Below are 16,186 nucleotides of genomic sequence, written 5' to 3' on the forward strand. Positions count from 1 at the left end.
TGAGTTATATTCTTTACCACAATCTTTGCTAAGAATTTGTATGGGAAAGCCAACTTCTTTCTCAATTAGCATTTTATAGCTTTTAAAGGCTAGAAAGGCTTCAGGATTCTCTTGCAAACAATAAACCTAGCTTTTATGACTAAAATCATCAATGAAAGTAAGTATATATGTCTTACCTCCATTAGAGCATGGAGTTATTGGCCCACAAATGTCGGAATGAACAAACTCGAGTGTAGCCTTCACCCTTTATGATTTCCCTTGTGAGAATTGATTACAGTGTTGTTTACTAACAACGCACTCTTCACAAACTTTAGAAAGAATTGTAATTTGAGGAAGACTTGTCACCATATTCTTCTGTTGTAAAGTCTTCATCCCACCAAAGCTTAGATGCCTATAGCGAAATTGCCATAGCCACTCCTTCTCTCCCAATTTTGCAGAAAGACATGCGTGAGCAGTGTCATGGAGATACAACGGAAACATTCGGTTGACTGTCATGTTTACTTGAGCTATCAAGCCCAACTTATCATCTTCAATTCTGCAAACTCCATTTTTGATAGAGATTCCATATCCCTTTTCTTGTAGCTGACCAATACTGAGTAAGTTTGTTCTGAAATCTGGAACAAAGAGAACGTTAGAAATAGTTTGAATAGAATTTTTGTTGATTTGAATTGCTACCTTTCCCTTTCCCATAATAGAGACTGTAGAGCCATCGCCAAACTTCACAACATCACGAAAAGTTTTATCCAATTCAGAGAATACAGACTTCTCTCCACTCATATGGTTGTTGCAGCCAATATCTAAGTACCACAAGAATTTTTTGTGGGTTTCCTCCTTCACATGAAAAGCCGTTAACAAAGACACTTCTTCTTCCTTCTAAGCAAAATTGGACTGCTTTCCACCATCTCTCCTTAGAATAGTACGACACTTTGATTTGTAGTGGCCAAACTTATGACACTTGTAGCATTCAACTCTTGATTTGTTTGTTGACTTTGACTTGGAAGGTGTTGAATGATTGTTGTTGTTGTCATGGCCTTTTCCTCTCCCTTGAGAATCAGAATCTTCAAATTTTTTATTTGAGTGTCTACCATCATTGCCACCTATGCCTCTACCTCTTCCTCGTCTATGACCTCCTCATTTTGATGCCGAGGCTTGTAACGCTTGTGTTGGAATTGGTGTATTCCCAAAAGGGGGGTGAATTGGGTATTTAAAAATTTCTTCCTAGGTTCAACTATCCAGAACAGCAGCAGTATTGCACAAACCTAGGGTCTTTCTAGATAATCATAGACCCAATAATTCACAATAGTAAAACATAAACATTCAAGTTCTGGAATTTAAAATGCAGAAATTAAAACTAGGCACAAGAAATGTTATCAGCTTCGGCCAATATTGCCTACGTTCCCGCCTTAAGCTCACAAGCAAGACGATTCCACTCTTGCTCACTTAACAGGTGGAGCGGCTTACAGCACCTTAACAGGATGGTGCACCTAGTTCTCCTAACCGGGTCTGAACCAGTTCGGAACTATTCATAGGGCTAGTCTCCCTCTTATGACAATTGGTCGAGAATATAAAAAAGAATATTTTTTGTACAACGAAATATGCTTCTAATTCAAGAAGACGTGTACAACACTAAGTGCAAATACACTCACGCATGATATGCAAATAAACTCAATGTTAGAATGTGATTTTCACAAAAGTAATCATTAAATAAATTTGTGTAAGATGAGTGCTCAAAGATTTTATGCCTAAATAAGAAATTTTTCCAAAAAATATTTCTCTAAATAAAGTGCTGGAGAACCTAGGGTTTATGGCTCAAAAATATTTTCGCAAGCACAAAAAAATGAGCCTTTGAATCTTACAATGAGTGTGCAAGATTCACAAGCAAAGAAGTAAATTTTATCAAAGGATATATATCAATGAATATATATGGAGAAAACTTTTATTTACTCTCAAGACTAAGATATGAAACGTGAATAAACTATGAGAGTAAAAACGATTTTGATTTGAAAAAAAAATGCCTAATATATGTAAAGCACTCGCTTTGTAAATTGATTTTTCAAAATAATAATGAGAGAGGATAAAAAAAAAAAAAAGGCTTGGGAAGATGAAAATAGGACATAACAATTTGAGAGAGTTTTCTAACTCATCATGTTCCTAATTATGACTTATGAAGGGGTATATATAAAGTTGGGTGAAAATATTACCGTTGGGGACACGCTGGGTATTTTTAAAAATATTTAATCATGTTTAATTAAAAATAACCTTGTTTAACCGTGGTAAAAATTTGACCAACCAGAGAGGTACAGTCGACCATATTATAGGTTCGGTCGATCGTGACAATTTTGAATTGTAGGTTCAATCGACTGTTTCAGAGCGATTTTGAACCTTTTGTGGTTCGATCGACCAAGGCAGAGGTTCAGTTGACCATTCATGACGTTTGGTCGACCATGCTGTAATGACCAGACCCTTTATATGGACCCAGGTGTCACTCACTTATATCAAATACCTATACCTGTTCAAGATATGGAAATAACCCGCCCTAAACAAGGACATATAGGTATAAATCATACATAATCATGATGTAAATGTTGCGGAAAAACATAAACATCCATTGGACTTTCTACTAGACTTAGACCAGAGTTTACTAATACATCCATAAATTTACATAAATTCCAGACATAGAATAAATCTTGTTGTTACAACCCTCCAAAAATGACTTCCATCTAGGTTTAATACAAGATTCAGATGCTTACGTAAGCTAACCAAAATAATCTCCCCAATCCCTTTAGCTACTAGGACCGACACACTGATGGACCTGAAAACAAAGGTTGTAAGACAGGATGAGACACCTCTCAATAAGGAAGAAGGAGTTACAACAGTGTGTGACTGCATACATGCATATTTTAATAAGAACTCATGCATTCAAAACATTTGTTTATAATACTGTATCATATAACATTTATTTGCATATAAAGTATTTAAATCATGCATATGACTATCAGAACAACTTCAGCTTGGTATGATAGTTTGCCTATTTACCCCGTGGCACGGGTTGTGAACTAATTGCCTCTGACGGTGTCCTGTTCGTGTAGACAAAGCCGAGCATCTTTATGATCCGACCGCCCCCTGGTTTATTTTTACCAGCAGCTTACTAACTCCTCGCAGGTCGACCATCTAATATACCCATACTGATTTTACACATGTATGGATTGCACTGCCGGCATCGGTACCCAGCCCTAGGAGTTTATTTCAACCCCCGAACTGGAGTATTTTTCAACCCCTTTTACTGAAGTTTCTTTTAACCTCTTTTGGTCACAAGCTGTGGTTCCAGTATCAAACATACAATTTATAGCAAAACAGTAACCTGTGCAATTCCAGTATTTTTCACAAATTCAGATAATCACATTGGGTTCAAACTGACGCCTTTCCACTCAGTTTACCCCTCTTTGTTTACTGATTCAGCTCGGTGTATCACCGGCCTCCGTTTATCATATTCCCAGTATAACAAGTTGGAACTTCGTTCCCATATTCTATATTAATAGTATAGAAAATCCATTCATTTCCATTTCAACATATATCACACAAGTTTAATCCAAAAACCCGCTAAATGATAGAAATCAAGTAAACATCATTTAAATGAATAAGTAAAGGATTCGAACATCTCCTACTATAGTACAAATGTAAATAAATGAGTTTTGTAAAGTTGGGAGGTCAAACGCCGAAATCCTCGTTTTCACCAAAAATCGTAAAATCATAAAACCGACATTTCTATTCGGTAGAATTTAGCAGATAAACAGTTAAATCATAGATAATAATGTAAACTAGCTTTTTAGGAGTTTAGTTTTCCAAGAAATGTTGTTGTAATCAAATTCCCCTTACCTTATACTTGAAATGAAACTTCGTACGAACATGGTCCAAATCGACAACCCGGGATCCCGAAAACCTAAAACCACTGAACATAACCTTACTATATTTTCTACTGCTATCCAAATATTCAATCAAAACTAAGATCAGATCCCTACCTCAATTTTTGGGAAAAACCCAAAAATCTACGAAACGACGATCCGATTTGCTAAAATTGTAGAGTTTTCTCTTCTGATCCACGTAGTATCCTCCGTTTTTGGAAACGGACGATGAACGGCGAAGAATCCTAGAGAGAGAGAGAGATTAGCAGGTTAGAGAGAGAGAGAGAGAGCTTTTGGGTGAATCTTAGCTCCTAAGAAACTCAAATGGGATATTTATAGGGCCTTTGACCTAGTCCAATTCGTCAACAAGGCGGCGTCTTCGTCGACGAATCCACCACACAAATCGTCGATGAGGCCTTGAATTTCATCGACGAGGATTTCCCGAGAACCCCCCCAAAACCCCTCGACATTCTCTCGTCGATGAGGGTCGGCTCTGAATTTCGTCCACGAGGCTCTAAAGGACTTCGTCAACGAACGTGATCCTTCTTCGACGAATCCAACTTATAAAGGTTTGGGTCTCTACAATCTCCCCTCCTTATAAGAATTTCGTCCTCGAAATTTACTGTCACGCCCCGAACCCGGAAATGGGACCCGGGGGTGAAAATTGTAACGTAACCTGTCCCTGTATCATACAATCATCAAAAGATACAGTACAATGGATGAGGGTCCGACCCTGTGGGATTCCAGGCACCCTAAACAGCATCCAAACACAATCATATACGCAGCGGAAAAATCATACTATATCAACATATGCAGTACCATACTTGAGTCTATACAAGAGCAAAACATAGCTCTAACAAAACGTACAAACTAGGTGCCCAAATACAACTCAAAATGGCAACCCAACACAATACAGTCCTAGAACTTACCCAAGCGCTAACGTAGTACACCGGCCACTACACTCCCTACACCAGGACGCTAGTTCTAGTTACTCGAAGGACCTGTAAAAATGTACGTACAGTTGGGGTGAGACACCTCTTAGTAAGGAAGAACACAGGTTATATCGGTGTGTGGCATTTGAGTGTTATCATGACACAACATACAAGCAATTGAATGCAATCCAGTACTAATTTACATAGTGCACACACGCACGCACACCACGACCATTTATACGCAGCCCTGTAACAATACACAAACATGATCAGAAACCCGGTTTTGTCACACCTATCGGCCCAAAGCCGGTTTGGCATTCTGGCGTTGGCCTGTAGCCAACCCGCGAAGCACGGCACCACCAGCACATGGCTAGTCCTCGACTCCTATGGCATCGTACCAGCGCTAACTGGTGGATCCACACCCTTCGGCCTGATCTGTCGGAATAGGCTCACGCCCTCGGATATAGAGCCGGTCACTCTTTCCTACATGGCAGGCGATAAACACATGTCCTAGGATATAGAGCCGGACACTCTCAGTACCTGGAATCATTTTGGAATCGCGATCCTATCAGCAATTCCGGAACCGCGTTCCTATCAGCAATTATGCATATCATATCCACATGCATGCTCATATAACCAAACAAACCACACTCTTTTGGTAATCTAAATCATGGTTTTCCCAACAAATACAGTTTAAACAAAGTCAAGGCACGACCATCCCATTATCACAATATAAATCACACATATACTCGGTTTTCAACAAAACCCAAGATTCAGCTCGTTGCCCCCTTTTTCCCAAAAAATGTAATAATGAAAAACCCATAGTTTTCCCCGTTAGATCCCCCCAAATGAGTAGCCAAAATACACACAAGACCGTGGACCACAGTTCCACCGAGTCCGATTTTAATAATAACCAATATAACACAGTTTCCCCTTACCTTAACCCTATGAGCAAATCCGGAACTCCAAGGTCCCTAAACAGCGAACCGAATTTCAAAACCTACAAATCACAGTACAAAATATGTTCATAAGACAGTTACCTACAAATCTATCGGATCAAAATTGAAAACCGAGCCTTACCTCGATTTTACGCCGAAACGAGATTCCAATCCGTAGAAGTTGTAGAGAATCCTTCCACGATCCTCGTAGTAGCTTTCGTTTTCCAATTCCGTCAACGATCAGTGAAGATTTCTAGAGAGAAGGAGTAGGGAGAGGTTTAGAGAGAGAGAGAGAGAAAGAGATATTTGAGATTTCTTAATGAGGAAGCAAAGGAAATTTCCTTTTATAGCCCTTTGACCCAAAAATTTCCAATTTTGCCCCTCTCTTAATATTTAAACCCATTTTTATATTTTGGGTTCTTACATTTACTACTAATTGCTAATATAATCTTTTCTTATAATTTCGCTTACAAAAGAATCAACCGTCACCTACAAAGTGACTTTGGCCTAAATTCATTACATACCCTTACACATGGCGGAGGAATACCGTGGTTACCCAAAAAATACATAAGAGATTACATACATAGACAAAACTCTCCCAAGGACTTTACCATTTAATCTATACTATCTACTACATATTCAGGTGCTATTAAATAACTGTGGGTGCTTCTGGCATATCTCAGATTCTAATTCCCATGAAGCTTCTTCTACTGTATGGTTACGCCATAATACCTTCACGAGAGGTATTTCCTTAGTCCATAATTGATGTACTTTCCGATCTAATATCTGCACTAGTACTTCCTCATACGATAAGGTATCTCTGATCTCAAGAGGTTCGTAACTCAGTACGTGCGATGGATCTGGTATGTACTTCCTCAATATAGACACGTGAAATACATCATGAACTCTGGATAATGCTAAAGGTAAAGCCACTCGATAAGCATCCGAACCTATCCTTTCTAGGATTTCAAAAGGCCCGACATACAGAGGACTTAGCTTCCCCTTCTTCCTGAATCTCATCACCCTTTTCATCGAAGCGATTCTCAAGAATATCATATCTCCTACTTCAAATTCCAACCCTCGCCGACGAGTATCAGCATAACTCTTCTGTCGACTCTGAGTTGCTTTAATTCTTTCCTTGATCAATGCGACCTTTGTAGAGGTCTGCTGAACCATTTTTGGAGCTAGTATTTGCCGCTCACCTACTTGATCCCAATACAACGGAGATCGACACCGACAACCATATAAAGCCTCATAAGGTGCCATCTCTATGCTCGCCTGGTAACTGTTGTTATATGCAAATTCAACAAGCGGTACATATCGCATCCAACTATTACCAAAATCTAGTATACAAGCCCACAACATATCCTCTAACGTCTGAAGAGTCCTCTCCGACTGTCCATCCTTCTGCGGGTGAAAAGATGTACTGAACGTCAATCGTGATCGCAAGGCATCCTATAAACTTTTCTAGAAACGAGATGTAAAATGCGGATCCTGATCTGAAACAATAAATATAGGGACATCTTGGAGTCGTACCACCTCCTGCATATAAAGTTCTGCCAGCCTATTCAGAGAGTAGCTGACTCTGATTAGAATGAAGTGTGCAGTCTTCGTCAACTGATCTACTATAACCCATATGGCATTCTGCCCATGCACCCACAAAATCCATCGAGACATGTTCCCACTTCCACTTAGGGACGTTGAGTGGCTGAAGTGGTCCTGCGAGCTTCTAATGTTCTGCTTTGATCTGCTGACATGTCAGGCACTGTTCTACAAGTCGGGTGATCTCTCTTTTCATATTAGACCACTAGAAAGATTCACTCAAATCCTGTGCATTTTCGTACTACCAGGATGTACAGTATAAAGTGAACGATATGCCTCCTCTATAATGACCCGTTTTATCACAACATCATTCGGTACATAAACCCTACCACGAAATCTCAAAATCCCATCGCTAGAGATACTGAAATCCGGCTTTAGCCCCTTCTGGATTCCTTCCATAATATCAACCAACTTGGGATCCTCCTTTTGTGCCACACGGATCCTCTCTTGCAAAGTCGGCTGTACCACCAAGCTAGTAAGGAAAGTTTGATGGTTTCCTTCCACTACCTCCAAACTCAATCTATTAAGGTCCATGTAGATCTGATGCTGAACCTGCACTGCTGAGACTGTCGCATCAACTGACTTCCGACTTAGAGCATCAACTATCACATTAGCTTTTCCTGGGTGATAGCTAATAACACAGTCGTAGTCTTTAATCAATTCAAGCCACCTACACTGTCTCATATTGAGCTCATTCTAGGTGAAAAAGTATTTATGACTTTTATGGTCAGTAAAAATCTCTCACCTTTCACCGTATAAGTAGTGCCTCTAAATTTTTAGTGCAAACACTACCGCTGCTAATTCTAAATCATGCGTCGGGTAGTTCTTCTCGTATTCTTTGAGTTGACGAGAAGCGTAAGCCACTACTTTGCCTTGCTGCATTAGAACACAGCCAAGACCCTTTTTTGAAGCATCACTGTATATAACAAAACCACCATTACTAGATGGAAGAGTCATAATTGGAGCAGTGACCAGTCGCCGTTTCAGCTCCTGGAAACTCAACTCGCAATCATCCGTCCAATCATATCTCTCGTTCTTCCACGTGAGTTTCGTTAAAGGACCTGCCAAACTGGAGAACCCTTCAACAAACCGACGATAGTAACCTGCAAGCACTACAAAAAAACTAGTTTTTAGTGACGAAAGTATTAGTGACGAATTCAATTTCGTCACTAAAAGTTGGTATTAGTGACGATTTTTAAGAACCGTCACTAATAGTTTAAACATTAGTAACGGTTTTAGCAGCCGTCACTAATACGACACTATTAATAGTAATAATTTCGAAACCGTCATTACTAGTGTTTTTATTCAAAAAATATAAAAAAAATTTTAATTAAGGGTATTAGTGACGGTTTTGAAACCGTCACTACTACTGTTTTTATTTAAAAAATATTAAAAAAAATTTAGTTAAGGGTATTAGTGACGGTTTTGAAACTGTCACTACTAGTGTTTTTATTAAAAAATATAAAAAAAAATTAGTTAAGGGTATTAGTGACGGTTTGGGAGAACCGTTATTAATAATAAGGTATTAGTGACGGTTTTGAAACCGTCACTACTAGTGTTTTATTTAAAAAATATTAAAAAAAATTTAGTTAAGGGTATTAGTGACGATTTGGGATAATCATCACTAATAATAGGGTATTAGTGACGGTTTTGAAATCGTCACTACTAGTTTTTTTATTTAAAAAATATAAAAAATTAGTTAATTGTATTTACGACGGTTTTGGAGAACCGTCACTAATAATAGGGTATTAGTGACGGTTTTGAAACTGTCACTACTAGTGTTTTTATTTAAAAAATATTAAAAAAAAATTAGTTCAGGGTATTGTGACGATTTGGGAGAACCGTCACTAATAATAAGGTATTAGTGACGGTTTTGAAACCATCACTACTAGTGTTTTTATTTAAAAAATATATAAAAAAAATTAGTTAAAGTATTAGTGACGGTTTTGAAACCGTCACTACTAGTATTTTTATTTAAAAAATATAAAAAAAATTAGTTAAGGGTATTAGTGACGGTTTGGGAGAACTGTTACTAATAATAGGGTATTAGTGATAGTTTTGAAACCGTTACTACTAGTGTTTTTATTTAAAATAAAAAAAAAATTAGTTAAGGATATTAGTGATGGTTTGGGAGAACCGTCACTAATAATAAGGTATTAGTGACCGTTTTGAAGCCATCACTACTAGTTTTTTTATTTAAAAAATATAAAAAACTAGTTAATTGTATTAGCGATGGTTTTGGAGAACTATCACTAATAATAGGGTATTAGTGATCGTTTTGAAACCGTCACTACTAGTTTTTTTATTTAAAAAATATTTAAAAAATTAGTTAATTGTATTAGCAACGGTTTTGGAAAATCGTCACTAATAATAGAGTATTAGTGACGGTTCTGAAACCGTCACTGATCCTTTAACCTAATCAAAATTCGTTTTCGCGCACCCCTCCTTCCCCAATCTTCATTTCCTTCTAGTTCCACCCGTGACTTGTCCAGGGCATCGATTCCTTCCATACCTAGATCCTGCAAGCGCTCCACGCGAAGTCCTAGATGCCCGCACTCTTCAATTCCTCTAATTTTCAGAATCAAAGCTTCTTCCGGAAGACAGCACGTAGAGGATAGCTCCACGGAACAGCTTTTGTGGAAGAACTGCATCATTGATTTCATGAGATTCAAACAAGGGAATGATGGAGGCACTGGTGATTTGCAGACTGTTGTTGTTACTTACAAAAAGAAGTTCCCCTGGTCTCTTCTCCAACCCTTTCTTCAGGTTTGGCTTAAAATTTAATTTCTTAAATTGGGTGTTTTTTTTTCCCTGTCAAAAGTATCGTTGGGAGCTAGTGAGATTTTGTGCTTTGATTGATTGTGCAGGTTGATTTGGTTTCAACAATACACATTGCGGACAAGGTTTGGGTGTTTCTTAAATTGGGTGTTTCTTTGCCTGCTGTTCACTTGAGAGAGAGTTGTAGCATCTCTGAGTTGTATTGTTTGTAATAAAAAGGTTTTTCTAAGGACTAAAGAAATAACAATGCAATTTTAAGGTCTTCTTTTCCCCATATATTAAACTAGATTTCAGATTCTTTGATTGGTGTATTATCTGTTTGAGCGTAAACTATTTGAGGTAGGAATTTGATATAATATTCCTGTTTATTTATTTGATGTGTAAACTATTTGTAACAATTCTGTATTGTATGATAGTGCTCATGGTGCTCTCTCTGCTTTGATTTCAACACAGAAAATTCTTTGATTTTTCATTTTTGAAAATATATATATATATGTATTGTTTACTAATCTGAACTTTTTCTCTGTTGTTATTTAATCACAAGAGATGTTTTCAAACCTCAAGAACAAAAATATATGCTGCATATCTGTCCTAAGATAGCGAAGACAGGAAACATTAGTTCATGCCCTTACAATGATAAATGTCGTTTCAGCCATGACATAGAAGCCTTTAAAACGCAGGTAGTGAACAGTTGCTTTTCTGAAATTGTAAGTTCTCTTCCAAATCAATTTTCTGAAATAATTGTATCATTCAACTCTTGTAATGGGCATGGCGTTCTTAAATGCAGAAACCAGCTAATTTGGAGGGAAATTGTCCTTTCATGAGTGCCGAAGTGGCTTGCCCGTATGGGTTGGCATGTAGATTTTTAGGTACACATAAAGATGATATTTGTAATGGAGCTTTGAATGGTTAGAAGATAAGCTCAGAAATGAATGGACTGAGCAAAGATGTTCAGAAGCTTTTATGGAAAAATAAATTGAACTTCCCCAAGGCAAATGCTAAACTCAAACTTCTTGGGCTGATGGTAAGAAGTTGTATAATTTTTTTGATATTGTTTCTTTTTTATTACTTTCTACCTACTTTTACATTTCATTTATTGTTTATTTACCTGTGCACTATGGGCTGTCTGTGAGTCATGACAATCCATTTTTTAGTCCCGTAACTATTGATTGAATAAGCATATTATTGCCGTATGTGGAAAATGGAAATTATTTTCAAGCCAAATTTATTTAGGAAATTAAGGGTGAATTCATTGATTTAGAAAGGCAGTCATTTCATTTTACATGCTTTAAAAGCTATTAGAAATGCCATGGACTATTTGAGATGGTTTGGACATGTGCAATGGCTGTTAACTCACTGGTAAAGGAAGTATTTTGATTGAAGTGGAGGGTTGTATTAAGATAATAGGAAGACAGATGGAAGCGAGCTGAGTAGTTTAAAAAGATTTAATAAATTTTAATTTAACAAATAGGATATGCTTAAACAAGTTCAATGGAGGAATGATCCATGTAGCTAAAGCCTAATAGTTGGGATAAAGGCTTGGGGCTTGTTTGGTATTATGGTTCCAACTGGTTGTTTCGGCTGCAGGTGGCAGTTGCTATTGTTGCAGTTTGCATACTACTATGATTGAAGGTTATGGTTGAAAAGAGGTACACTACAATTCAGAACTTTTGCTAACAATTGATTTTCAGATTTTATTAGCTTTTGACAATTGCCAACAATTAGAGTTTTTTTTTTTTTTTTAAGGGCGTTTGAATTGTTTCCTTCTATTGTTTTTCGCTTGTGTTTTCTTCAACTAGACAAAAATGTGTACATGTTTGGTTGCATGTTTTTTGGAAGTTCCAAAAGAAGCCGTTTCTCTAGTTTCCTTAAAAATAAAAACCCACTTTTAGTGATTTTCACTTAGTTGGGCAACAAAGGAGAGGTGCTGTTTATAAAATTTATGCCTAGGGTTCTCCACTTCTATTCCCATCCATGCATTTTCATCATACATTTTTGTTGGTTTTTTTTCTTCAATTTCACACACCTAGCCCCCGCCCCTTCACATAGCAGCGGCTGGTATGCTGCCCGTTCATGCAGCTGAGGGTCTCATGTTGTGGCTTGTTGGAAGATGAAGGGAAAATCATCTTGCAATTTGGTTCTCAATGTTGATTTGTGGACAAAAACGATGCGAGCGAGCGAAACATTTTTTATGTGAGGGTTTTGTCCCTTTGTTCTTGAAAGGTTGGAGCTCATTTTGGGTTTAGTGCATTTGGGTTGATTTCCTGATAATTTGAAGTCTTTCATCCAAATTATGGTTGAAATTTCTGCTTGTTGTGGTTGAATTGTGTGGGGACCATTGGAAGTACTCCTTTTCTAGAAATTTCGCAAAGCTGCCCCCCCTCACTTGCCCTGTTCTTCCGCATATTTCTTTTCTCCTGTGTTTCAACACGATTTTTTCCCTTTTTTTCCTCAATTTTTGGTGATGAACAACATATTTCTTATAATTTTATGAGAGAAAAAACTGAAAACAATTAACCAAACAGGTTTTCAGCTTCTGTGATAGAACCAAACAGGTTAATAGTTTCCTTCTCTCTATTTATACTTAAATTTATGATCTTTCCAAGTTCAACCAAAAGAATATGGAAGTAGTATGCACGTTGAAGTATTTGCAAATATTTATTCTACTAACTTATGACACGTTACATTATTTAATGTTTTTTTTTGTTTTTTTAATATTAATTAGTAGAGATGCGGATGAGGAGTATGGACTATAGCCTATGCAGAGGTCAAGCTCCCCTGTTTCTTATGTCACCAACCCTCTTTTATAATGAAATTTAAACCATATAAATATAGGTCAATTGAAGGTCTAATGACATGAGAAGCCAAGTGGAGCCCTTGTCCATGTCAATGTCATGGACCCTCTCTGTTTTTCTCCACACTAAAAACAGATAGAGGGGCAGAGACAGGGTCAAAGAGAGACCTTAATATCTAATCCCAAATCATTTCACTTCCTCTTGGGAAAACAAAACTGGAAAAAAAAAAAAAACAAAAAATCATTTCACTTCATTTCATAATCATTAAATAATGTAACGTGTTTAACTTAAAGAAAACCTCAAAAAATGGTTTGTGATCCACAATAAACAGCAAATGGTTTGTGATCCACAATAAACATCAATTAACTAGTACCCCCCACCCCCCATTTTTTTTTCTGCACAGTTTTGTCACCTATGAAGATGGCTCCCCAATCGACATCCAATGCAACAAAAACAAAAAATAAAAAACAAAAAAATAACAAAAAACAAAAACAAACAAACAAACAAACAAAATTTCTTGATGTATATTTATTATAACATACATACATACACACACATACACCTATCTCTAACTATTGTTAACAAAAGATGGTGAGGCAGTTGGCAATCAAATTCTTATCTGTGCATATTATTCCAAAGCGTGTTTTTTTTTTTTCATAGATTTCTAGTTTAAATAAAATTTTTCAAATGAAAGATAACCCTGATATGGATAATATTTGTGATCCTGTGGTATTTATCAATTCTACTCTTACATCATTTGCACAAACTACATAGTCATATATGATTTTTTCCCAATTTTTACATTACATGATCCCTTTTTGGATTCAAGTGTTTTTTGAGTATTAATTTATGTGCAACCAAAAATTAATTGTTAATTGCCAAAAAAGGAGATTAAAAGTAATATAGGGTCCATTAGAATGGATGGAACACTAGAGGAAGTGAAATTGTTTTCCATGCAAGTCTGTAGAAATTTGTTTCCCATTTTGCTTGTTTGTTCCTTCCTTCCACTCATTTTAGAGTAGCTAATGGCAATAGGGTTTAATTTTGGGAGGATGCTTGGCCTGGTTATAGTTGTTGGAATAGATGATGCTTTACCTTCTTAAGATTTCCACGCTTTACAATGCACGTATAATCTCTTTCTTTTCTTTGGAGAGGAGCTCTTTTCTTTGGGATTTTCATTTTATAGTGAATCTCATACCAACTATGTCTACTCTGTGAAATATGTTGTTTATGGGATAATTCATTACATTCTGATATATGTTGTTTATGGGATGCATCAACACGTTAAATTATTTAATGCTTATTTTATGAAACTCTTGTGCACTCGTAAAATTCATTACTAGTTGAATTATTGTGAACTATTTATTGTAAACACCTAGGTTTGGAGCATATCTCTATGGAAAATGTCATATTTATAGGAGAAATTTTGCCAAAATTTTTCAAAAAGCGTATACTAATTTTTTTAACTTTCTTAATTTGTAGGGTTTGCAACTGTGATAGTGTTAGCACGATGTCATGCACTACGGATGTAGCTTTTGATTTTTTTGTTATCTAAATAGATAAAATGTATTTGAAATTGAATTTGTATAATGTATTTGTATTTTAATTTGAATTTGTATAATATATTTGTATTTGAATTTAAATTTGTATAATATATTTGTATTTGTATTTGAATTTGTATAATATATTTGTATTTGTATTTAAAGTTGAATTAGAATTTTGAATAATTTATGAATATTTTTGCAATTATGGTTTAATGTTATGTATAAGAAAATGTAAATTAATTACGGATTTTTACAGGAATTAATAATTGAGAAAAAAATTAACTTCACTACTAATTGTCCAATTTAAGTATTAGTGACGGTTTCAAAACCGTCACTAATATTGTCTTTTTAAAAAATTTTAGTGAAGATTCTCAAATCGTCACTAATACTATGGCTTTAGTGACGGTTCTGGAGAGCAATAGTGATAGTTTTAAAACCGTCACTAATAATAGAGCATTAGTGACGAATTTAAAACCGTCACTAATACTATTGCTTTAGTGAAAATTTTTGGTCGAGCCGGTGTAGAATCTATAGTGACGGGCTTAGATTTTTAGTGACGATTCTAATCTATCATTAATACTCAATTATTAGTGACAGTTTGGAAAATTCGTCACTAATAAGTATTAGTAACGACAGATATAGCAACTAATTGAAAATCGTCACTAATACTCACAAAACCGTCACTAATACTAGCAGTGACAGTTTTGTGAGTATTAGTGACGGTTTAAAACCGTCACTAATAACCTTATTTTTTGCTGTGAAGACCCAGAAAACTTCTAACCTCCTGCTCATTCTTCGGTCTCGCCCAGTCCATTACTGCTTCTATCTTACTCAGGTCTACTAATACACCTTCTTTAGACACTATGTGCCCCAGAAATGCAATTTGTTCCAGCCAAAACTCGCACTTCTTCAATTTAGCATATAACTTCTTATCTCTAAGCATTTGCAATACGAGCCTCAAATGAACTTCATGTTCTGCAGCACTCCTAGAATACACTAAGATATCATTAATAAATACCACAACGAACCGGTCTAATTATTCGTGGAAAACCCTGTTCATCAAATCCATAAATGTTGCAGGTACATTAGTCAAACCAAAAGGCATAACCATAAATTCAAAATGGCCATACCGGGTTCGAAATGCAATTTTTGAGATGTCCTCCGCTTTCACCTTCAGCTGGTGATACCCAGACCGTAGGTCAATTTTGGAGAAGAACGGCATGCCCTTAAGTTGATCAGACAGATCATCGATCCTAGGTAGCGGATACTTGTTCTTTATTGTTACCTTATTCAGTTTTCAATAGTCGATGCACAGCCTCATCGACCCATCATTCTTTTTCACAAATAACACCGGTGCTCCCCAAGGAGAAATACTAGGTCGAACATACCCCTTGTCAAGCAGCTCTTGAAGTTGTTCCTTTAACTCTCTTAGCTCAACTAGAGCCATACGATACAGAGCTTTCGATATCGGCGCCGTATCTAGAGCTAATTCTATGGAAAATTCTAACTCACGGTCCAGAGGTAATCCTGGTAAGTCCTTTGGAAACACGTCAGGGAATTCGCGTACCACATGAATCATTTCCAATTCCTATTTTCCTACCGGTGTGTCTTTCACAATTGCCAGATATCCTTGGCACCCCTTATGAAGTAACCTCTTAGCTTGCATAGCAGAAAGGATACGTGGTGTAGAATGCA

Source organism: Malania oleifera, chromosome 3 (assembly GCF_029873635.1).
Source record: "Malania oleifera isolate guangnan ecotype guangnan chromosome 3, ASM2987363v1, whole genome shotgun sequence".
NCBI lineage: Eukaryota > Viridiplantae > Streptophyta > Magnoliopsida > Santalales > Ximeniaceae > Malania > Malania oleifera.